This window comes from Nothobranchius furzeri, chromosome 3, assembly GCF_043380555.1.
Source record: "Nothobranchius furzeri strain GRZ-AD chromosome 3, NfurGRZ-RIMD1, whole genome shotgun sequence".
NCBI lineage: Eukaryota > Metazoa > Chordata > Actinopteri > Cyprinodontiformes > Nothobranchiidae > Nothobranchius > Nothobranchius furzeri.
This window is the reverse complement of record NC_091743.1, coordinates 77794034-77816919: the sequence shown is the minus strand read 5'-3', so window position 1 is coordinate 77816919 and position 22886 is coordinate 77794034. Positions and strand designations below refer to the sequence as shown.

Sequence of the window (22886 nt, the reverse complement as noted above, 5' to 3'; positions counted from 1 at the left end):
CAGGTGGAGCATTCTAGCTGCTGCTATAGCACCACTCCTGATACCAAAACCTTATTAGAAACATGTTCGGTTGTTTAAAGTTCCAATGAACACCGAGACAGACGTGTGAGAGAAAGAGGGAGAGAGTGCTTGTGTGGACCCTCCATTGACTTCCATTCATTTTGTTTCATTTTTGTGACTAACCCATACCCATCCTAACCATAATCAGTGCTGTTCTATTCCTAACCCTAACCTAAAGTTAATTCACACCAAAAGCGAGAACGATGAGGACGTGACTCTGCATGTGTAACAGGTCCTGGTTCAGCTCTTCAACCTGCTGCTCTGGAGCATACAAACGTGTGTTAACACCGCAATGACCTCAGAGAAGCAACCGCTGCTGCCATCAGTCTGAGAAGGGTCAAAGGTCATCCTACCAAGAGAAAGATGAAAAGACTGAATCTTCAGCAGGTTCACCCAGAGGTCAGAGGTTAAGAAGATGATTAAACCTTTGGACTATAGGCCTCAGGAAGCAGGTTAATGGTTAATGAACTACAAGAGTCTGTATGAAGCTTGGACCCAACAGGGCCTGACTAGGTCTGTAGGGTCCCTCCAGGACCAGACTAGAACCAGACTGAGTCTCTCATGTCTGCAAGAGCGGGCCAGAACTCTTCCAGAAGCGTATGAAGGCCTGACCAGGTTCCTGCTGCTGCAGAGGTTCACTTCAGTTCTCTTCTGACTTTACCAGCTGATGTTTTTTATTTTCTTCTAAAAAAAATGGAAACCAGCAGAATACAGTATGTGAATCTAAATAATTACGGAAACAAATCAGTTACTTTTATTTATTTTTTACATGTGGACTCACATCCTGTATTAGTTGCTTGATTGCGCTGCTGTCCCTGAAGAGGCGTTAAACTGTTACATTCACAGGTTTTGTCTCTGCTATCCGCCTGATCTCCACCTCTTTAAATACTTCATTAGACTTTTAGACCCCTGCTGGGTTCAAAGGACCAGGATCCAGATCTTATCTTGTTTACAAGGTAATCCTCTAACTGCTCATCCCAACAGGCCCGCTTTCACGCTCCAGCAGGTCCTGAGATCATGGGCTCAGTGAAAACCTGAAGATGGAGATTTGAAGTAAACACTAATTCCAGAGTTAATTATATTGTTACTGTAAATCTGAATTAGGAAATGGTAAATGGCCTGTGTATGTTGTAGCACCTTCTAGAGTCCTGGAACCCCCCAAGGCGCTTCACAATGCAATCAGCCATTCACACCCTGGTGGTGATGAGCTACGATGTAGCTACATCCTACCTGGGGCGCGCTGACAGAGGCCAGTCTGCCGTACACCGGCACCACCGGTCCCTCCAACCACCACCACCAGTCAAGGGGGGTTAAGTATCTTGCCCAAGGACACAAAGACAGACTGAGCGGGGCTCAGACCTGCAAACTTCTGATTACGGGGTGAGCACTTAACTCCTGTGCCACCGTCACCCCTAAGAAACAAAAGTTAGAGTCAGATCAGAGCAGAAGATAGAAAACAAGGGCAGCAGTAGCTCAATAGGTTGAGTGGGCTGTCCAGTAATCGGAAGGTTGCAGGTTAGATCCCAGCTCCGGACAGAGAATGCTGCTGTTGTGTCCTTGGGCAAGACACTTGACCTGCCTTTTTTGCTGGTGGTGGTCGGAGGGACCGGTGGCGCCTGTGCTTGGCAGCCTCGCCTCTGTCAGAGCGCCCCAGGGCAGCTGTGGCTACATCATAGCTCATCACCACCAGCGTGTGGATGTGTGTGTGAATGGATGAATGATACACTGTAGTGTAAAGCGCTTTGGAGTCCTCTGACTCTGAGAGGCGCTATACAAGAGCAGATCGTTTACCATAGCAAAAATGTCACTTATAGTTTAATGCTGACCAAATTCTTTTCACACCCAGAACTCAGTTTCTACTAGATACCAGGTTCTGATTAACATCACACACCATTCCCCGATCATACATCGCATTTGTCTTATTTATAACTTGTCTTGTTTTTATTTGTTAAGAAAATAAATTTCTTATCTTTTATAAACCTGACTGTCTGAATTAATACAAAGTGTGTTTGATCCCTGAAAAAGCAAAGAATCCTAGAATCTTCTGATTAAACATTCAAAGACCAATCAGGTTGAGAATATCACAGCTTATTGGTCATAAGTAAAGGTAATATATTAAGCTTAAAAGCAACAATATTATACCCTCATTACATATTTATTAGGGATATTTTATTTCTGCAGCCAGGAGATGAATTGTTTTGTATTTATTCTCTTTTTAAAGTAAACACAATCATGGACCAGGTCACGCTCGCAAATGAGACATGAGAGTCTCATAAGTCTCACCTGGTAAAATAAAATAATAAAAACCCTAACAACATTTTTTAAAGAATTCTTCAAAACATGTTGAAGACGTAAAAGTGTATTATGATTATGATAATAATAATAATAACAATAATAATAATAATTATTATTATTATTATTATTATCACATAATAATAATAATAATAATAATAATAATAATAATAATTATTATTATTATTATTATTATTATTATTGCATAATAATAATAATTATTATTATTTCATTCTTATTATTATTATTATTTTAAAAGTTCATTATTATTATTATTATTATTATTATTATTATTATTATTATTATTATTATTATCATATAATGGAGTGTGATTTCTATGAAGTGCCATAATCAATCCATGACTCTAAGGCAGTTTCAGGGTTACTTTATGGAAAGCATCCTTCTGATGATGAGTGCACTTCCAACGAGGACAATCTTCTGGATTTCCCTGTAGGTTTCTCAGGGAAACTCGTGTTTGACCCAAACTTCTACTAGAAAATGTTGGTCTTTCTTTCCCGAGATGCTCTTCATTCCTCCATCCCTTTTAGGTTTAAAGACTGGCCTTGCTGTTTTTCTGCTCCTGTCCTGAGCTGTGAGGAGTTCCTCAGCCTGATTCCATCCTAAAACATCAGCTGCTCTCGTGCTGGAGGTTTTCCGGTTCCTCTCAGCAGGACGCCCCATGACCTGTGTCACAAATCATCCCTTATCCTTTACGTCGAAAACGTTGCAAGGCCAGAGTTTAAAGTTCCTGTTTCTGCTTTTTAACAGGTGGTATTTCAGAATGCCCTCAGGCCTTTGTGGTTAGAAGATCAGCGTTACCTCTTGCTACAGACTGAAAACTCCTCTCATCCCAAGGGGTACTCTGCTCTAAAACGCTCTTATCTGGGACCAAATTTCTCTCATTCCACTTTAAAGAGCTCCTCTCTGACTTCAGGAGGATGTAGTCCTGATCAGCTCTGTCCTCTGGTGATATCCTGAGTTTCATGTTTCCGTTATGATTTGATTCCAAGCATTTTACACCAGTCAGGTGTGTTTTATGTCACTGTCATCTCCAAATATCATTTTTCCAATCATGCTTTCATGTTTAGAGTCGGATAAGACCAAGCAGAACCTGTCCAGTGTGTGTGTGTGTGTGTGTGTGTGAGAGAGAGAGAGAGGTAACAATGATGGAGGAGATAAGAACCTACCCTGTACCCAGAGGGCACCTTCACCTGCTGGTTTGTGTTTATTTATATGGCAGACGCTTACATCCAAAGTGACGTACATTAGTTAGCCTACAGGGCGTTGTGCTCTGTGGGGGAAACTGGAGTACCGGAGGAAACCCACGCATGCATGAGGAGAACATGCGACTCTACTCAGAAAGGCTGCAGCCGGGTTTTGAACCTGCAACCCTCTTGCTGCGAGGCAACAGTGCTAACAGCTGTGCACCATGCAGCCCGGTGGTGGTCGGAGGGATGGGTGGTGCCAGTTCTCACCAGCCTCGCCTCTGTCAGTGCGCCCCAGGGCAGTTGTGGCCACATCGTAGCTCATCGCCACCAGCGTGTGAATGGGTGAATGACTGGTTGTGTTGTATAGCACTTTGGGGGGCACTATATAAGTACAGGAGCTTTTTAATTCACCAGGATTGAAACCAATGTGTTTCATTTGGAAAGCTGTGAGAGGTTTGGATTAAGGACGTGTCTTCTCCAGTATCCTCCTCACATAACTGGTTTAAGACCAGTCACACCAAAGCATGTCTATTAGAAACCAGTGCAGCTGGTAACAAATGATGACCTGCATTTATTCTGATGGGCACAGAAAGCTAAGCTAGCACCCACTGAGCAAGGCAAACAGAATCCCAGCTGCAGCACACACACATAAAGAAAGCGTAAACACGTGTGTATCAGCGGCGTCTTTCTGTGTTTCTCACGCAGGAAATCAAGTTGCATTGAAACGACTGAAAAGCGAAGCCATTAAGCCTTAAAAATCAGGAAGGAGACGTTCTGAAATCAATACAAACTGACAACAGAGCCACGGAGATCATAAAGGAACACAAACGCCAGCCTTTGGTGTCTCTGCCCCATTTCTTCCTGCCAGGACGAGGATGGCACCCTAACCCACATGGATCCTTCACCGCAGTTTAACATGCTACTTTCACAGGCACATGATCAGACAACACACACTTACTCCGACCACGTTGCTTCAGATTAATCTTTAATAAGAAAACACACACAACCAAGTATCCTGCGTACAGAAAACGAAACAAGGAGCTCTGAAACGCTGCAGTCTGCGTACACAAGCTGTCAGTTCAGACACATCAGTGTCTGCTGCTCCATCCAGGCCAGGACGCAGCCGTTTTTACACCGCTGAAGAGCTCCTATCAGAGCAGCCGTTTATCTTTCTGGTAGATGGATTGAGTACAGAATGAAGTTTTCCCATCACACACTCATCGGATAATCTGACACGCTCTGAATACCTGCCATTCAGGAATCAATCCACTCGCCGTCTTTTAGATGACTCTGTCCACCCGTTCCTCCCCAGCACCTGCCTCTCCGGGCTCATCCCAGCCGGCTCTGACAGATTATTACACACTTGTGCCGCCGCTGCTCCTCTCCTTGGGTAATTGCAACACTTACAGTATAATAAAGCTGCATGAGCAACATTTTTGTCAGAAGAAAGGAGATCCACGTTAAAGGAGGATGGTGGGAGGAGAGATACTCCTCTGATTCAGAAATCCTTCATGTTTAGATGTTTTCCTTCCTCTCGGATATGAAGAACTTGACAACTTTTTAACGTTTGAAACTCCTCAATCAGCTCTCGACTTGGATTCATTTGATGTTATTTTCTTATTTGTCCAGTTGAGAAGATCCAAGGATCCGCCTTCCAAGGCTTACCTAGAATCAGCAGATGAAGTGGACATAGGGTTGTTAAAGATTTATCTTTGTAAACTTTAAAAATCCTTCAAAACATATTTGAGCATAAATTATTCTTGTCGTGATCCAAATCTGTCCATCGGTTTATTTCATCTAGAGCTGTTATTGTGAACCATCCATCCACATATGGTAAACGGCCTGTGTGTGATGTAGGGCCTTCTAGAGTCCTAGAACCCCCAAGGCCCTTTACATCATTCACCCATTCACACTGGTGGTGATGAGCTACGCTGTAGCCACAGCTGCCCCGGGAAGCTCTGACAGAGGCGAGTCTGCCGTACTCAGACAAGATTATTAATGTTGATTTATAAAATGTTTCAGGTTGGTACAGAACACACCAGTAAACATTTATCTGTCCTTATTTTAAAGTGGTACAGATGTGGTTTCTCTGGCTCTGAAGGTGGTTGCAACATTCCTTCATCAAGTCTTTATTTTTACGTTTTCTATTAAATAAATGTACAAAACCAAAATAAGTGTCTTTCAAACTCAAAAGCAAATATAAGGAACCAAGAACATAAACCTACCATCCCCTGTGCTTATTGATGTTCCGGTACGGAGAGCTGATGGTTAATAAAACACGATGCTCTAAACACATCAGACTGCTTCACACATCTTTGAGAGAAACTTGACCTGAAGCTGGAGAAGAAAACAGCTGGAAGATTCTCACTACAAGATACTTTACTTGCTTACCCTGACGTATGCTGAGTTGTGGTGAATTAAGATGAATGATGATGATTTCAGTTCAGTTCAATTCAGTTTATCTATAAAGCGTCAAATCAGGACCAGAGTCGTCTCAAGGACCTTCACACAGTAAACACTCCAATACAGGTCAGGTCATTAAGCCAATCAGTAAAAAGTTTTCTATATAAGGAACCCAGCAGGTTGTATCGAGTCACTGACTAGTGTCAGAGTCTTTACAGCGGTCCTCATACTAAGCAAGCATGCAGCGACAGTGGAGAGGAAAACTCCCTTTTAACAGGAAGAAACCTCGGGGAGGATCCTGGCTCAGTATAAGCAGCCATCCACCATGACTCACTGGGGATGGAGAAGACAACACACACACACACACACACACACACACACACACACACACACACACACACACACACACACACACACACACACACACAAAGTAGTGTTGCTATGGTTACGTTGTGATTTCTTAGTAAATATTTATCCTAGTGGATCTATAATTAAACGGTAAACTGGTAGTAGCACATTACGTTATTATCAGGAGAGGGAGAATGTTTAAATGGTTAGTGAGTTAGTAGTATTTAAGTTGAGTTATGGTGTTTTAAGGTGAGTTAAACATCAATGTGTGTGTGCGTGTTTGTGTGTGCGCGTGTGTATGTATGTGTGTGCTTGTGTATGTGTGCACGCGCGCGTTTGTCTGTGTGTTTGCATGTGTTTGTATGTGTATGTCTCTCTCTCTCTCTCTCTCTCTGTGTGTGTGTGTGTGTGTGTGTGTTTGTGCGTGTGCGCGCGCGCGTGTGTATGTATGTGTGTGCGCGCGTGTGCGCGTGTGTGAGGGTGGGGGGTGGAGTAATCCAGAGAATGCACAGCTCTGCCCTCCTTCCACTGCTCCTCCTCCGGGTGGAAACTCAGCCTCCAGGCTCTGTAGCGGACATTTACGTGGAGGATCTCGGGAGAACCGAGCCGTTCTGGAGGCTGTGGACAGCAGCGGCCGAACCGGAGACCCATTAGCTCCGTCCCGATCCTGACGGAGGGAATGCGATTTCCTGCTTTTGTGTGTGCTCCACATTTTCCCACTTCCCGTCCGCTTTGTTCCGAGCCACGGGAGGACTTTCCTGCTTCTGCCTGGTTCTGATCCATGTGGTGTCGGTGCTGCTGCTAACTTTGGACCGGAGACAGACGAGACCCGACACCGAGCACAGAGCCTATGTTTGTCCGTTGGATTCCTCGATAAGGAGCGGAACCGAACCACCAGATGACGGACGGGAGTGGGATTTAACGAACCCGGGAGGATTTATGGTCAGTGTGTTTTCTCTTTAAGTCAGCTGTTCGGTTGTTGTGCTGCAGTGTGCGGACGGAACCGGGAGAGGTTCGGTCCCGGTCCGGGTGTGCTGTGGCTCCAGCCTATTTTTAGTCCGTGTTATTATCCTGCTGCTGATCCCGGCTTCCACACGGACCGCTCACGCGCTGGACCTCCGAACCGAACAGGTGCGTAAAACCGGGCCCTCAGGTTATTTTGGTTGTGCCCGAGTCGGTGAGTGTCCCCTTGCTGTTAAATCTCCTCCCGGGGCCGGTGTGGAGCCGCGCGTGCTGGGTGCGCACCACGGGGTACTCGCGCGCTCCTCGGCACGTCGGGATTCCGGTCACGCCGGCTTCGCCATGGAGACGTTTGACAGGCCACCGCAGCGGGCACGTCTCCTTTGACCGAATCAGGGGACCGAAAAGTGTTCACTTGAAGCTGGTCTCCACACACACACACACACACACACACACACACACACACACACACACACACACACACACACACACACACACACACACACACACACACACAAACCGGGAGCGTGTTGGAGCCAAAGCCAGCAGACCCAGAGGTGCAGGAATGTGTTCAGGTATTCCTGGAGGTGATTTTAGCTGCTGGCCTGCAGCTCAGCTTAAGTAAACGGCTGTGGTGTTTATTATTTGTTTGTTAGTTTTTCGCAAAGGCCTTGAATAAATAAAACTGATTCAGTTAGGTTGGGAGGAGCTCCTGAGAGGCCCGAGGGGCCCGAGGACTGAAAGTCCACCTATATGGAAGTAAAGCGATACTGTTTAGTTCATCTGCTGGTTCTCTTCTGAGACTCCAGCCAGTCAGAGGTGTGTGTGTGTGTGTGTGTGTGTGTGTGTGTGTGTGTGTGTGTGTGTGTGTGTGTGTGTGTGTGCGTGTGTGCGCGCTCGACACACACAGTGAATGCTGTGATGGCTCACCTCAACCCTCACACTGATCAAAAATGATTGTGACTGGATTGATGCATGTCAGACCTGCAAAAGCCTAAAGGTCACCTGCATGACCCTGAGTAGCCCTAACCCCTGTTGATGTCTGGAGCTGGTGTGTGTGCTTCTCACTCGTGTTCCTGCAGAAGAGACTGACCCAGATTATGTCAGAGCTCTGTAGAGTTGAGTCGCTGCAGCAGAAAGAAGAGTAAATAAACTTGTGTGTGTGTGTGTGTGTGTGTGTGTGTGCGCGCACAATTACGCGCTCCTGCTTGCTTGCTTGAAACAGGAAGTGCACACTTCACGCCACAAATCCTGAATTTAGTCTTCAGCGACTCTCAGAGCTCAGATCAGGTTATTTCTTGTGAATCTGACAGCAGCTCTGGTTTTGATCTCAGCAAACAAACAAGCTTTTCGTTGAAAAGGCAGATTGGAGTGGACGGCGCTCTCCAGACGCACCTCCTCCTGGCAGAGCAGCTTCCATCACAGCTACTCCTCATTTCAGGAATCAATATGTTCCAAAATAGGATTGAGTTCTTGTGTATAAAAAGCTTTGTGCGCCCTCCCGTGATAAGTCTAATCTTTGGCTCCCTGCTCGTGAAGCCCCCGTGGAAAGGAGCATGAAGTGGAGAAAGAGTTCGTGCAGTGGAATAAGTGCTGTGTCACACGGGGAGATGAGATTTAGATCATTTTATCTCTGCTCCTGCTCCGTCTGGGCTTCTCTTCCCATGGTTGGTGATGGTCCACCTGCAGCACGTTTGGATGCTTGAGATCCTGGGGCTGAGATGTGGAAGCTGCTGAACGTTGAAGGGTACTGCTGATTAAGGAGATGGTTCCAGATCCTGAATGTGTCTGCTAACAGCTCTGTTTCCACGGGTTTGTGAGGAGAGGAACAGGATGGCAGCACGGTACTTAGTTCTGGGGCATTAACTGCTTATCAGTGGCTACTTTTATTAGCTGGCCTGTTTTGGCTGGCTAGCTCTTTGGAGACAAAGCCAAATGGTTGCCCGGTGCAGCAGGAAGGAATCCCACCTATGCCAGGAGCTCTGCTGGAGGAGCTCGTTAGGATGCAGCGTTGCTGCAGCAGCAACAACCACATGCTGCAAGAATGCACCACATGAAGCTGCTCCCAAATATTTGTCAAATAACCTGAAATGTTCAGTTTGACCTCGTGACAAACTTCTGTCTGGGGGTTTATTTAGTCCTGGGTCATCACGTTTCAAACAGCAGGAAGGTAAAAACCACTTAAACACAAACTGAATGGGAATCAGCATTCCTGGCTTCCTGTGGGTGGGATCTGTATTCACTTGTTGTGAAAACTCAGTCACACTCGTCTTACTTGGTCACCTGTGGAGGAATTCAGCTTCACCACAAGGCATCAACCTCCAGAATGTTGGAGTGACTGGAGGAGGAACCTCGTCCACAACATCGTCATCCCTCAGAACAAAAGTCAGGGGTCAGAGGTCAGCTGCTCACCGAAGCTTCAGCACTCACAATGAGCAGTCAGTCCACATCTGCAGAAGCTCAGCTTCTTCTCTCTGCCGGAAGTTCTCTGGAAGTCAATGGATGGTCCTCACAATGGTAGAAAGACAGGCATGTGTGTGAGTGTGTGACCGTGCATACATGCGTGTGTGTGTGTGTGTTTGCGTGTGTGTGTGTGCGTGCATGTGTGCATGCATGTGTGCGCACGCGTGTGTGTGAGCGTGCGTGTGCGTACTTGTGTGTGTGTGTGTGTGTGCGTGTGTATGCGTGTACTTGTGTGTGTGTGTGTGTGTGTGTGTGTGTGTGTGAGCGTTGACTTTTTCTCACCACCTGACAAGTGGCCTCATTTATCAAGCTTGCTTACGCACAAAACGGGGTCGGAAAACTGCGTAAGCAACTTTCCACACAAACTTTGGGATTTATGAAAGAAAACTTAGCAGAAAAATGTGCGCAACTTTAAGCTGACTAAGGACCTGGCTTACACACATGTTGGACATGGAGAACACCTGCAGTGCTGCTGCTGAGAAGGATAAAAGGATGTAATCCTGCAGCATTATCATTTGTACCACTTCATTTTCACATAGAACAAGACCCCCCCCCCCCCCACACACACACACACACACACACACTCACACACACACAACACACAGCCTGAAGCCAGAATATGGAATGCAGAATATCAGCAGGGGGACAGGTTGAGACAGAATGTCATGTCTCTGTGACCCGATTGATCATGCACCCTGGCTAGTTGGACAAGGGAGATCTCCGTTTGGGTTTTTATATCCACCACAGATCTCTCTGAAGAACTCCGCATTGACGGCTTCAGCAACGCTGTGCCACTCCGTGGATTTTCTCTTATTTGTTTTGCAAAAGCACTTCCTTTCATTTCTCCACCTCACCCACAGGTACCTCGATTTCTGCTTCTGTGAAATTGCACTTCCTTGATCTGCCTTGATCTACGTCCACCATTGGCGGAGCGCTGCAACAGCCGGCTTATGTATATGCATGAGATCCACAAGGCACTTTGCATTGACTATTTATGGCAGTAAGTGGGCGTGGTGAGGGCGGGATGTGACTAAAAAGCAGCTGAGAACCTCTCTAGACAGTTTCTGGTTTATGAAGCAGAGATTGCGTGCAGCTGTGCGTACTCCATGTTTGATAGATCACAAACCTACTTGGCGTAAGTACATTATTTTGCTGAGCTTAAGTACGGTTTTAGTACGGATTCTACTCAATGTTTGATAAATGAGACCTCTGGACCTTTTGAGGCTTCTGTGGGACAAACAGCATTCGGCCGAGGAAACGAGACCCGAGAAGAGACAACGTGTTAAATCTAGCAGTCAAACGGCAGCAGGCTGACTTCAGACCAACACCACACTGTGTGTGTGTGTGTGTGTTTCCTCACACTAAGGTCCATACTTTGACACAAACAGAAGGTGTGAACGAGTCAGCAGGATATTCCAACAGATCCAGGAGCAGTTCTGCTTCCTTGCTCTCTTCTCTGAATGAGAGGTTGTGTGTAGAATCCAGCAGCGATGTTGTTGTTTGAAAATCAGCTGTTTGTTGAGCTTCCTGTCGCTCAGGCTGGCGAACAGAGAACTGAACCAGTTTCTTCATGAATATGCAAATTTTTTTTGCCGTTTCTGAAATCGCAACCTTCACCCAGATGTTCTTGGGAAAATGATTTCTGAGTTGAAGAACAAACTTTATTGTGAGCGTAAATCCACGTTCCCGAAGCGGGCCAAAATAAATCCCGAAGCTCGCAGCTCCTCTTCACAGCGCCGTTGATGCAGCAGGAAGTAAACACTCTGGGCTTGAATGCTCTCCTCCAATCCTATTTGCTGATTTGTGTAACGGATCAGGATGTCATGAGTCACCCATTCATCCAGTTATTCACCCCCCCGTTTATTCCTCTATTCATCCACCCACCCACCTTCCCATCCATCCACACACTCATCAAGCCATTTATTCACTCCACCCTTTCATCCGTCAGTCTATCTTTTGTGATGGGCAGTTATTCACGGGGACGAGAGCTGCCGTCTGCTGCGATGATTCACGACCCAAAGCTGAGAGATGGTGTGTTGGGGGGAGGAATCGGGGGGCGACGGTGGATGTAGAGTCGTGATGAGCTGATTGATTGGCCGTGAGGCTGCAGAGGCTCTGCGAGCGCCAGAAAACAGGGTTAATAGAAAGCAGAGCAGCGAAAGTAGCGGAGAAAATGAGGAGCGGATGATGTGGTGACAGCAGGCATGACGGAGCCGTTTATCGTGCTGTCCGTCCTCCCGACGGTCAGGGTGACCTCCAGTTGGACCTCAGTGCTGAGGGGGCGGGGCTTGTTTACATATAAAATGCGATAACAGGACAAACAGCACAGAAACAAGTTATCATCTGACTTTCATTCTTCAGAGTCGCGATCCGTGGACAAATAGAACAACACTTTTATTGGTTCTGGAGGAGTTAAACTGTGTTCTCCCGTTTAGAAGTTCTGGTTCTTCTCCCAGGAAGTCCTGCTCAGGATGGTTGTTTCAGAATAAAAGTCCATATCAGAACCAAATGTCCACTTATGGAAGAACCCAGGAGCACACACTAACATGATTTAAAACACATAATGAGTAAACTAAGGACCAGCTGTCTGCTGGTGCTGGTACCTGTTGTGTGTTAGTCGTTCCTTTTACTTGTGGTTTTAAGTTGATGCATAGGGATCAGGAAGTTTCCCTTGAGGAACAGCGGAGTATCCTAGTGTGCTGTGGGACATGCTTCAGCGGGAATGGATGTTGGGATGGAGTTCCTGCTGTCTGCAGAAAATTTGACTGGTTCTGGACAAATTTCAGGTTAAACACATCCAAGGAGTTGGGGGTTTGAAGTCCTGTTCTTGTGTGGAGCAGATGGATTTCTGATGGGATCCTCCTCCGTCAGCATCATCTACCCTGGTGGGCAGACCTCTGCAGGTTAAGGGGGTCAGCCTGCTGCTTCCAAAGGTCAGCTTCCTGGAGATCAGTTGGGAGAAGAGTTGACTGCAGGAGAACAGTTGGAGGTGGGGCGGAGCCTGATGGGATGTGGGTGGTGTGCTGGTTTAGCTGAGCTGAAAGGGGAAGCTATTGACTCATCTGGTGAACTTAAACCAACAGGACCCAGTCAGGAGTTTCAGGAGTGCATTTATCCCTCACATGTTTGGGAACAACTCCGGAGAAATCCTGGAGAAGGTTCAGACTGTTGCCTAGCTACTTTTTCTGCTGTTTTGTCTTATTTGGAATGCTATGATGACCTTTTTCATTTTTTATTTACATTTTTAATTGAACATTTAGATTTTATTTTTCCCCCTTTTTTAAAATGTCTTTTAGTGACGGTTTGCATTTTCCCTGGCAAAAACAGGCAGTGCGTAACTAAATCATTGCTAGCAGGCTGTGTTTTGTGTCTGGCCTTACCTACGGCTGGCCATTTGGGTCAAAAATCCTAATTAGACCTGCTCCATATTTCAGACCCGATAGTTTTTCAACAACTGAGCATCATTCCTTTCATTTTCAACAACAATTTGATGGATTTTTCCAGAGATTAATGGTAGAAACTACACATTGTCTCTTTAAATATTTGTTTTTATTTGGAATTCTGCTCTTGTGAAGCCTGGTGATTTTTATCTTGAGGCGCCGTTTAAGAAACGTTCCTTCTTCTACCGTCACTGGGCCTGGTGTGTGTGTGTGTGTGTGTGTGTGTGTGTGTGTGTGTGTGTGTGTGTGTGTGTGTGTGTGTGTGTGTGTGTGTGTGTGTGTGTGTGTGTGTGTGAATTGCATTTTTAGAGACAATTGAAGCCTCTTGGAGTAAACAGTGATGGAAACAGCAGGAATTCCTTTATTGAAAACAGAAACTGTTTCTCCTCGTCGAGTCGGCTGCCTGCAGTTCGTCATCAACCAGCAGTTTTCATGCAGATGTCAGTCAATATGTTGCTTCTGTTGCTTTGAAGGTATTGTGTGTGTGTGTGTGTGTGTGTGTGTGTGTGTGTGTGTGTGTGTGTGTGTGTGTGTGTTGCTTTTCTCCCTCTTGGCCATGGAGTAGACTGAGGGGCATGGGGTTTAACATGGGGTTTGGTTCTCTTACAGCGTCCACTTACATCTGAAGATCGAAGTTGTTAGCCCCCCCCCCCCCACCCCCCCACACACACACCTGTTTATTGAAGTAAATAAAAAATTCAAAGAAAATGGGTTAAAAGCAAGAGAACATGTTCCATCTGAGCTTGAGGTCATCAGGTGGATCATCTGCAGTTCCTCTTTGAGGTCCCCTTAGATCTTGTGGTTCCAGCAGCAGAACCTCACTCAGGTTGACCCAGTCCCAGAGAGAACCCAAAACCTTAAGCCTAATTTAAACTTCTCCATCAGTCCCACGCACGGATCGAGACATTTTGCCCTCAGACTTCTGGGGAATGTTGCAAAGCAATTCCCCGCCAGGACACCAGAGGGCGTAGCGCTGTTCTTTGGTATCCTGTCACATATCTGGTCCAGGATAGTGCGTTCATGTTGTGTTTTTTGTATTTAAGAGACTTTTTTAAATGTGTCCCTCATCCTCCTCCACCTCTTCATGCGCTCATCACCTCTAAACCCACGTTTCCCATCATTTCCGCCCACGAATAAAACGCTCGCTGCGTATCTTGTCACTCCTCCAGTCATGAGTGAGTAAAACGTTCATATTTTTAGAGTTTTTCTGCGAGGTATTCTTCAAGCTGCTCCATGTCTGCCACTGGATACCCTCGGCTCTCTTTATGTTTTTGAGGGCGCAATGTAGATGACAGCGGTGCCTTGACCAATCACAAGCTTGCATTCTCCGTCTTGACGGACGGATGTTTGGAAAAGAGAGCTCGACTCCGTCTGTCCTTGTGAGCCCGCTGGAGAGCCCACGAAATGACGGATAATGGCGTCCATCCTGACGGAGACGTATAAATTGGGCTTGAGGGTTAACCACTTGACTCGGCTCTGATATTTAGTGATGTCATCCGTTCAGGAATGTCTTTTCCTCCGTTGTTCCCATTGGGACTCGGCGGCGTGGCCGACGCGTTTACGTTTGGTTCTGAGCTATCAGGAAGGACGGCTCTGCACCCCGTCCCCCAGTGTTGTATTTCAAAATGTGCCCACTGTCTCCAGAGAACGCACTCAGACATCATGTTTGTGCAGGTCTGAATTCCTTCTCACTGCTTTACATGAATCCTGATTCGGACGTTATCCCGAGGCCTGCAGGAGTTCTCCCGACGCTCCCAGATTAGCAAACACAAGCTCATCTCTCCGTCATTGTTTTCCCTCCGTCTCCTCCTCACCCGACTCATCCACACAGCTCCGTCCAGACGGAGATGATTCCCTTCAGGGTTTCATGGCTCCACTGCAGAGGTCCGGCTTTAACTCTCCTAAATGCCACAGTTTATCCTCACCGGATCCTGTGAGCAAAGGAAACCTGTTAGATGTTTAGCATCTTTTGTTAACTGGATCTGAGTCGTTTCTTCTGCTGCAACAGACTTCCTGTTAAAGGAAAATCAAAGCCTGGAGCTCCAGAAATGTTTTATTTAGGAATTTAGCTCAAACAAAAACTAGCAGTTGTCCTTCAGTAAAACATAACGAGGAGATGAAAGTAGAAATGTTCGGCATGCCAAGCTGCAAACATCTAAAGCGTTTCAGTTGCTTCTGTCACTTCCATCTGGTCACTTCTGATCGGTTCTGTTCATTTGGGTTGGCCTGATTTCTCCTAAGGCGTTTGTAAAGTTCACGTTTTTCACTTTGTGTTGTTCAAAAATGTGATTATCATTTTCTGTTGGCCTTCATTAGAAGGTTTTATTCCTCTGAAGCCCACCCTAAAGCTGGTCTGACCCCTGGGCAGCTCCGCGTACCAGACTGGTCCAAACGGCGGGAGGGGTTTGGAGGAGACTTTACTCCATCTGGGCTGTGGAAAGCTGTTACTATGGAGATAAAAGATGGAGCCCTAGAACTGGGTTGCTGTAGTTCTGATCCAACCTCTGCACTCAGGGGTGATGAACAGACCAGGAGATCTAGGTTCAGGTTCATCAGCTCCACAATTATTAATCAGCAGACAAACACCTCTGAGATATGTGAAGGTAAAGATGGACGTCAAATCATGTGATGACTGAAAACCGCCTTAATGAGACTCTGGCGTTTCTCTCTCTCTCTCTCTCTCTCTGTGTGTGTGTGTGTGTGTGTGTGTGTGTGCAGCTGGCTGACTGTTTGTGCCGACCGGCTGCTTTACTGCCTGCTTGTTTATTTATACTTGTGTGCAGCAAGGTGAGCCAGGTAGGACAGGCCCAGAGATGAGAATTGATGACCTGCATCAGCAGGAAGGAGATAACCATCGCTAAAAACTCATCACATACACACACACACACACACACACACACACACGAAGCGCGCACACACACACACACACACGAAGCACACGGACCCCAGCTTCCTCCCGCGTGTGAGATGCTCGTGCACCGGATGGGGCTGCAGCATCCAGGTCAGTGCAGTGTGATCGCACGCGCCACATAATCAGAACCACACAGGCTGACCCAGATTGGCCCAAGGTATGTTTGCAGCATGCAGCTGCATGGTGAATCAGATTCACGTGCAACAGCTTTTTGAGCCTTCTCACAGCCAAAGACAGCCTCCGACAGTCTACGAGCATACAAACGTATGACTCCTGTCTGCAACCGACCAATGGAAACGCACCTTTGGGACGCCCCAGCAGCAAGACTCCACGTCTCTTAGCTTCGGTTTCAACTTATGTTTAAAATGCGGAATATAAACTACACACCAGTTTTTATTTTTGTTAATAGCCCAAGCTAAACCGGAGTTATGGTTAAACTAAAATAACTAAGCTACATGTTTAGACCATCAGCTGAATTGTGAAAATCGAGATTATGTGATCTGTGAGAGCTGAGAGGAGAAATAAAAACCAAAAACATGAGATCCCTCTTTGCTGTTGGTGGAAATTTCACATATTCAACCAATGAGGATGGTTCAGTAGCGTTTAGCTGCAGGGGGACAGAGGAAGCTGCGCTCTGTGACAGAAGGTGTGTGATGTCACGGAGCTGAGGAGTAAATAGTGAGACAGATATTGGAGCGATTGTTACTTCTCTGTGGTTTAGTGGGTTTTTATGTATAAAGGAGAAGGATGAATGTCTGATGGAAAAGCGAGGGTTCTTGTCCTTCCTCTTTGAGGAAGCTGCACTGGGTCATGAGCTGACTCTATAAAGAAGTGTTAACCGCGACCCTTTATTTTATCTTATCAGCTTTCTTTTCTTTAGCGGTCTGCTTAGTGACGTATGCTTTCGGGAGGTACGCTCATGACGTAGCATGTCCTGCTGGAGCGAGACGTTGTGCAGTCTGCCTCACAGGAATCTTGCGCCGTGCCGCGTGACACCATTCTGTAACCATCATTAACAGCTACAGTCAGCTGAAGACACTCATCTACTGACACCGTTAGGGGTGGTGCTGGTGCCCATCTCCTACAGTCTCACAGGGTGATGTGTGGTGGAGTCAGGCCCCCACAATGCAGCTCTAAAATTGAGTCAAACCCGGAAGTGAAATAAATTGCAGTTCCACCCTCATCCACTGGGGGCTGGTGTCAGAAGCGAGCAAATCCTCATTGACTCCCATGTTAAAAATACCAAATTTCACAGCAGAAATAAACATGTTTACAGCCTGGTACCAAAACATGTTTTTGGTTTAAATGATCTAGTTTACACTCATGACAACTCTGAGGGGGCTGAATTTTTTTCTCACTCTTCTGTTGAAGTGTATTAAAAGCCTAAAATTCTGTATAATTAATCAGCATCAGACCCACGTGACCACAGAGCTAGCTCCGTGGAAAGGCCTCAGTAGAGCCTCGGTCTGGCTTGGAAACTGTTCCGTGATTTTGAGTCTCTGTGTGTGTGTATTCTGTTTTGGATATTTTTTGTGCAATTGTTGGACAAAATGACTTGCTGTGGCATTAATTGCACTAATAGAGCGTCCAAGGAGTCTTCATTTTTTTCGGTAAGTAAAATTATATTTATGTATTTTAGGTCACTGCCGAGCTGAGCTTAGATTTTAACATGTACTGTTTAACCATGAAATTTAAATGTACTAGGGTAAAACCCAGTGCATTTAACATAATGCTGCACTTTAGAAAATGGGTTGAAATCGTGTATGGTTGAAATATAACATGTTGGTGGAGCTGGGTTCCGACTATCGGCTTGTGGAGCTCTCGGGAGACCGATGTTTTCCACCCTCATCCCCTCCCCGCAGCCCGGTCCATCTGTCTGATCGCGGCTTCTGTCTGCTGCGTGGGCTGCTGGCTTATGGAGCTCTGGGATGGAAACCTTTCCACCCGGTTCTCCCCAGCGGCAGCTCCGCGCATCTCAGATCGCAGCGGCGCTTGTCTGTTGTGCGGCTGCCGGCTTGTGGAGCTCTCCGAGACCTCTGTGTTCCACCCGGTTTTACTCAGCGGTCAGCCCAGCGTATCTGTGACTCAGAAGCTCCGGTGTTGTGCCTAGTTAACTCCGGTTGTAGCTAGGTTGCTACCTCCGTTAGCTTAGCTCCCACCTCCGCGTTAGCTTTGGGTTAGCTTCAGGTTAGCTTGTAGCCAGTTCGACCGGGTGTCATCAGTTGATCCCAGCCTTACAGCCCCACCCTCAGCTCCTCCTCTCTTCCCTTTTATGGAATTGTCTGGGCTTGACGGAACCTGTGACACAGTCAAAATGGCGGTGGTGGCCACCTCCCATTTTAGCAGAAAAACTTGTTACTGGAGCCTTTGGAAACCCATTGTCCATATATTTATGTCGATGGGTGGAGTTGAGAATGCTAACAGTTAGCTTCTACTAGCTGAGAGGTTCTCTGCTGTTTCCTGGACGCTAAACCAACAACAGCCTTCCCTGTCGTGAGTCCAGATGGGTGAGTCCATGAATGTTAAGTGACAGTGTGACGTAGATCTGTCAGGATTTTCTAATCCTAGAGTTTCAACGTCTCTTTTCTATCAGAAGCTAATGCAGGAGATAGGTGTAGGAGACTATCTTCCTGTTCAGCCTGCATGGAAAACTCAGAATGACCCGTTAGGATCAGAAATCATCATTAAAACATGGTTTTTCAGTGTTCCACACCTTTAGCTTGGTTCAGCGGAGAATTCTGCTCTAAGAATATCCCAGAAGGGCTGAACTCCACCTAAACAGAATAAAGGAACTTAGTCCAAACAGATGTTTTCCCCAGTATGTTTCAGATGAACAGGAAAGCAGAAGCTGGTTTAGGCGAGCTCAGCAGATGGATCTGTGGGGTTGACTCTAAAATGAGACACTGGATTGTAAACACCCACTGGAACTCCTACCCTTTTAAAATGACTCATTGTGTAAAAATAAAGTGTGTGATCTGACTGAAATAGCTGCATGTCAGCGAGGATCTGTTGGCTCCACACGGACCCAGCAAACTGGACCTCTGATGGTATTTAGGTGTAGAGTGACTCACTGGTGGAAGCAGCATGGGTGCTGGGCGGGGCGGGGATCGAACCCCCGGTTTAACGATGCAGGATGTTGAACTAACTCAGTCACGCACAAATGAGAACTTTCACCGAGTTTCTGAGCTTGGGTGGTACAGAGCAAATCCTGTGTGTGTGTGTGTGTGTGTGTGTGTGTGTGTGTGTGTGTGTGTGTGTGTGTGTGTGTGTGTGTGTGTGTGTGTGTGTCAGCGTCTTCTGTTACCCAGCTGTCACTTTCAGTCAACAAACTGTAAGCAGCTGTCACTAACATGCATCTAAACACACGTGACCAGCTGTTGCTAGCTGTCTGTGTTCGTCAGGTCCTAGCTGGTGGTCTGATCATGACCACACACACACACACACACACACACACACACACACACACACACACACACACACACACACACTGCATATCCTTGCTGTTTTCTGATCATTTACTGCTGATGAGCATACGTTTGAGGAAAACTGAGGAGTAAACGACTCAGCAAATCATATCAGACCAGGGTAGCCGATCCCAGATGTGACAGGCATCATCCTGTTGGATTTTGGTCGTTAGTCCAGAACAACAAGTCACAGGGTCATGGGCCGGTACCCGACCCCACAGAAAGGATATTAACATGCGTCTGCAGGGTGTTTTATTCAGAATGTTTTAATGATTAATTATACGTACAGAAATACCATAATCATATGAGTAATGTGCAATAAAATATTTTCTGTGTTGTTTATTCATTTAGCTTACACTTTTGTCCAAATTCACTCATTCTTTCATTCTAACATGTATGATTTTAGAGAATAATACATCACACGGAGAACACGCTAACTCCACCCCTCCCCGTGTTCTTACCATTTTCATGCTTTTGGTTTTTGTCTGGAAGAATGACATGTTCATGAGGATGTTTATATGAAGTATGGATCTGGAAAGGCCATGTTGTCATGTGGACAGAACCTCGGGGACCCATCACTCCTCAGGTGGACAGTCTTTGAGTGAAGGATGAAGACGTTTGTGGACTACAAGGCCAGAATGGGTCAGGAATCAGCTGCTGGTCTGCAGGAGTGACGGGTGCTTGGAGGCTCGTTGTCAGAAATGAGCTCTAAGGAGAAAGTGTGTGAGAACTTAGGCAGCCCAACCGGCGTGAACCATAATTACTCCTCCTCCTCCTCCCCCTCCCTCTGTTCTTTAGCAGTAATTATATTTCTCCCTCTCCTCGCCGCCGCCACGCCACCTCTCTGATTGTTCATTCTTTCATGTTCCATTTTTGCAGCAGTTGCACAGTTATAATTAGCCTACTGAGATGCACAAAGCTTTACAGCATTTCCCCCTCGTGAGCGGTTAACACACACACACACACACACACACACACACACACACACACACACACACACACACACACACACACACACACACACACACACAACCTACAGCGCCGATACTCCTCTGCTCCCACACACTCTAATCAAAGTGGAAGCGTGTTTGGCTGCGTTCGCTAAAGAACCACAATTCCCGTGATTCCACACCGGATTTGTTCCTACTTGTGTTTATTTTTTGTCTTTCCTCGAGTCCAGTCCTCCTTTAGCAGCACCCCCCACCCATCATCCCCCCTAGGGCGCAAGGGGATGAGATATGTTGACGAGAGGAACTTAAATCCATATGAACAATGTTTTCAGACCCTGGGATGTTGGTGTGCCTCTTTCATCTCCGTGAAGGTCACACTCGGGATTGTCTCTGATGTCGGAACAACACAGAGGCGGATATTTGAATATCTGGGTGCCACGCTGACTGGGTGGTGGAGGATCTTGTTCTCCTCTCAGGGATTATTTGACAGATAAAAATCTTGTTTATGGAGATAATAAGTGGCTTCCTAGTCGCTGCAGGTTGTCTGTTTGTGGAACTCTGGAAAACAAATGCTCTCCTTTGTGTTTCGGGAACGCTGGGAGGTCCGGGAACGCTGCTCCGCCTGCATCATGTCGGCTCACATCCCCCCTGTTGTGTGTTTGTGTAAACAAAGAAGCTGAAACAACGGGAAGATGTTTTCTGGATCCAACCTGACCCAATCTGACATCTGAGGCTCGGACCTGAGGGCCTCTGCTCATCCCAGAGGGATGGAAACATCCTGATGTGGATAGATCAGGTTTACATCCCAATCCCCGGAAGTCCAATCTGAGGAGACCCTTGGTGTCTTCCGGCTCTGCTGCTCCCTGAACAGGTGTTTATGGAAGCAGGTTCGCATCTGCTCCAGCTGCTGGTCACGCCCTGACATCCAGCTGCTGTTTTATTAACGCTGCTGTGAACCGGGAACGGCCGGAAATATCCCCCCCACGGTTGTTATTCCCGTCAGCTGGAGTTTAGGTTGTTGTTCTGAGATCTGTTGAAGATGAATTTCCCTCAGCACTGGTCCAATCTTAATCTGGGGTTAGGGGTTTATCTACTCAAACATTCCAGGTTTTTCCGTTTGGTAACATTCCCTTCCCTTGTCCGGAGCTTGAATCCATTGTAATGTTGAATAAAGGTGATGCAGAAGTGCTTAAAAAGTTTCCAACAGAACCGTCATGTTTGCTCCCTTAACTCTCCAACATTCCCTCTGAGGGATTAGCCGGTCTGGATCCCATTCCTGATCCAAGGTGAAACCAGCAGGATGTGGAGTTTAAGTAGATTTTTATTTATCCATTTCATCAAACTGAGAGACGTCCTTAAAAAAAAAAACCTTTCACAATAAGAGCCTCAAGTCAAAGCAGGATATTGAGTCGATCCCAGAGAAAAGCAAAGAAACTCCCGGAACATTTAGACTGAAAAGCTGCTTCTAACCACGTTTCTGTCATTTCACGTTGTTAAAGAACTTTTTCAACACAATGGTCATACTAAGGTTGACGTGGTTCATCCTGCCGCCATTCTTCCGAACCTCCTTTATGACCCCCTGTTCACACATGGGCCCTGGTTGGCCGTGCGTCCGCAGCCTGGATGTCGGAGTTGGGATTGATTACACTTGTGGGTCTGCGTTGTTCTGTCCTGAGCTTGTTGTTCCAACTGCAGTCGAGCCAATCACCGGAGAGCAGAATAATCTGAGGTGGGCTTGAAGCAGATGCCAGAGGTAGAGCAGGTCGCTCAGGTCACAGCTTTGAAGCACATCCAGAAGCAACCAATCCGCAGGTCTGAATGAGCACAGAGATGCTGATTGGTTTCTTCTGGCGGACTCCCACTCAAGCTGTAAAAGAACAATACTGACTTCCATCCTCTGAGCCAGGAATAATCTGTTTACACACTAGAGAGCAGCTGCATGAGCGAGCCGTCTAAACACCTCAAATGTGCCTAATCTCCACGCTAAACATCCCAATCTCATTGTAAAGGTAAACACGGTGTGATCCAGAGCTTAGCTCTACCTCCTCTCTCTCAGGAGACGATCTGCTTCTTGGATGGTGCCGGTATTTGTGTCCTTGGTGGCGTCTCCTGTTTTTAGAAGAGCCTTCCGTGTGTGAGGCGGCGCTGCTCGTGGTGGAGGCGTCAGCTGGGGCTCAGAGGGGCTGGGAGTCTGTGGTCGCAGCACCACTTTATGGTGCTGATGGTGACGAGATGGCTGTCTTTGATTAGCAGCCATGTGGGAATGCCAGAGCTATAATCGGCCTCTGAGTGGCGTTCCACCATTCTCATTGGCTGCTGAGGGGAATTCCAGCCTTGGAATTTTGTTACAAGTTCAGACGGGAACTTTTACACCTTCTGGCTGCTGC

General features: G+C 46.7%; 1 protein-coding gene across 1 annotated transcript in view; it reads left to right on the top strand.

Annotated features, from left to right (window-relative positions):
* The first annotated feature begins 7401 nt into the window (after nt 1-7401).
* The window catches only part of dag1 (dystroglycan 1), a 45235-nt gene continuing 29750 nt past the window's right edge, over nt 7402-22886 (top strand). The window contains exon 1 of the mRNA XM_054736918.2: nt 7402-7442. The gene's annotated coding sequence lies outside the window, so the exon portion shown is untranslated. The remainder of the gene's footprint in view (nt 7443-22886) is intronic.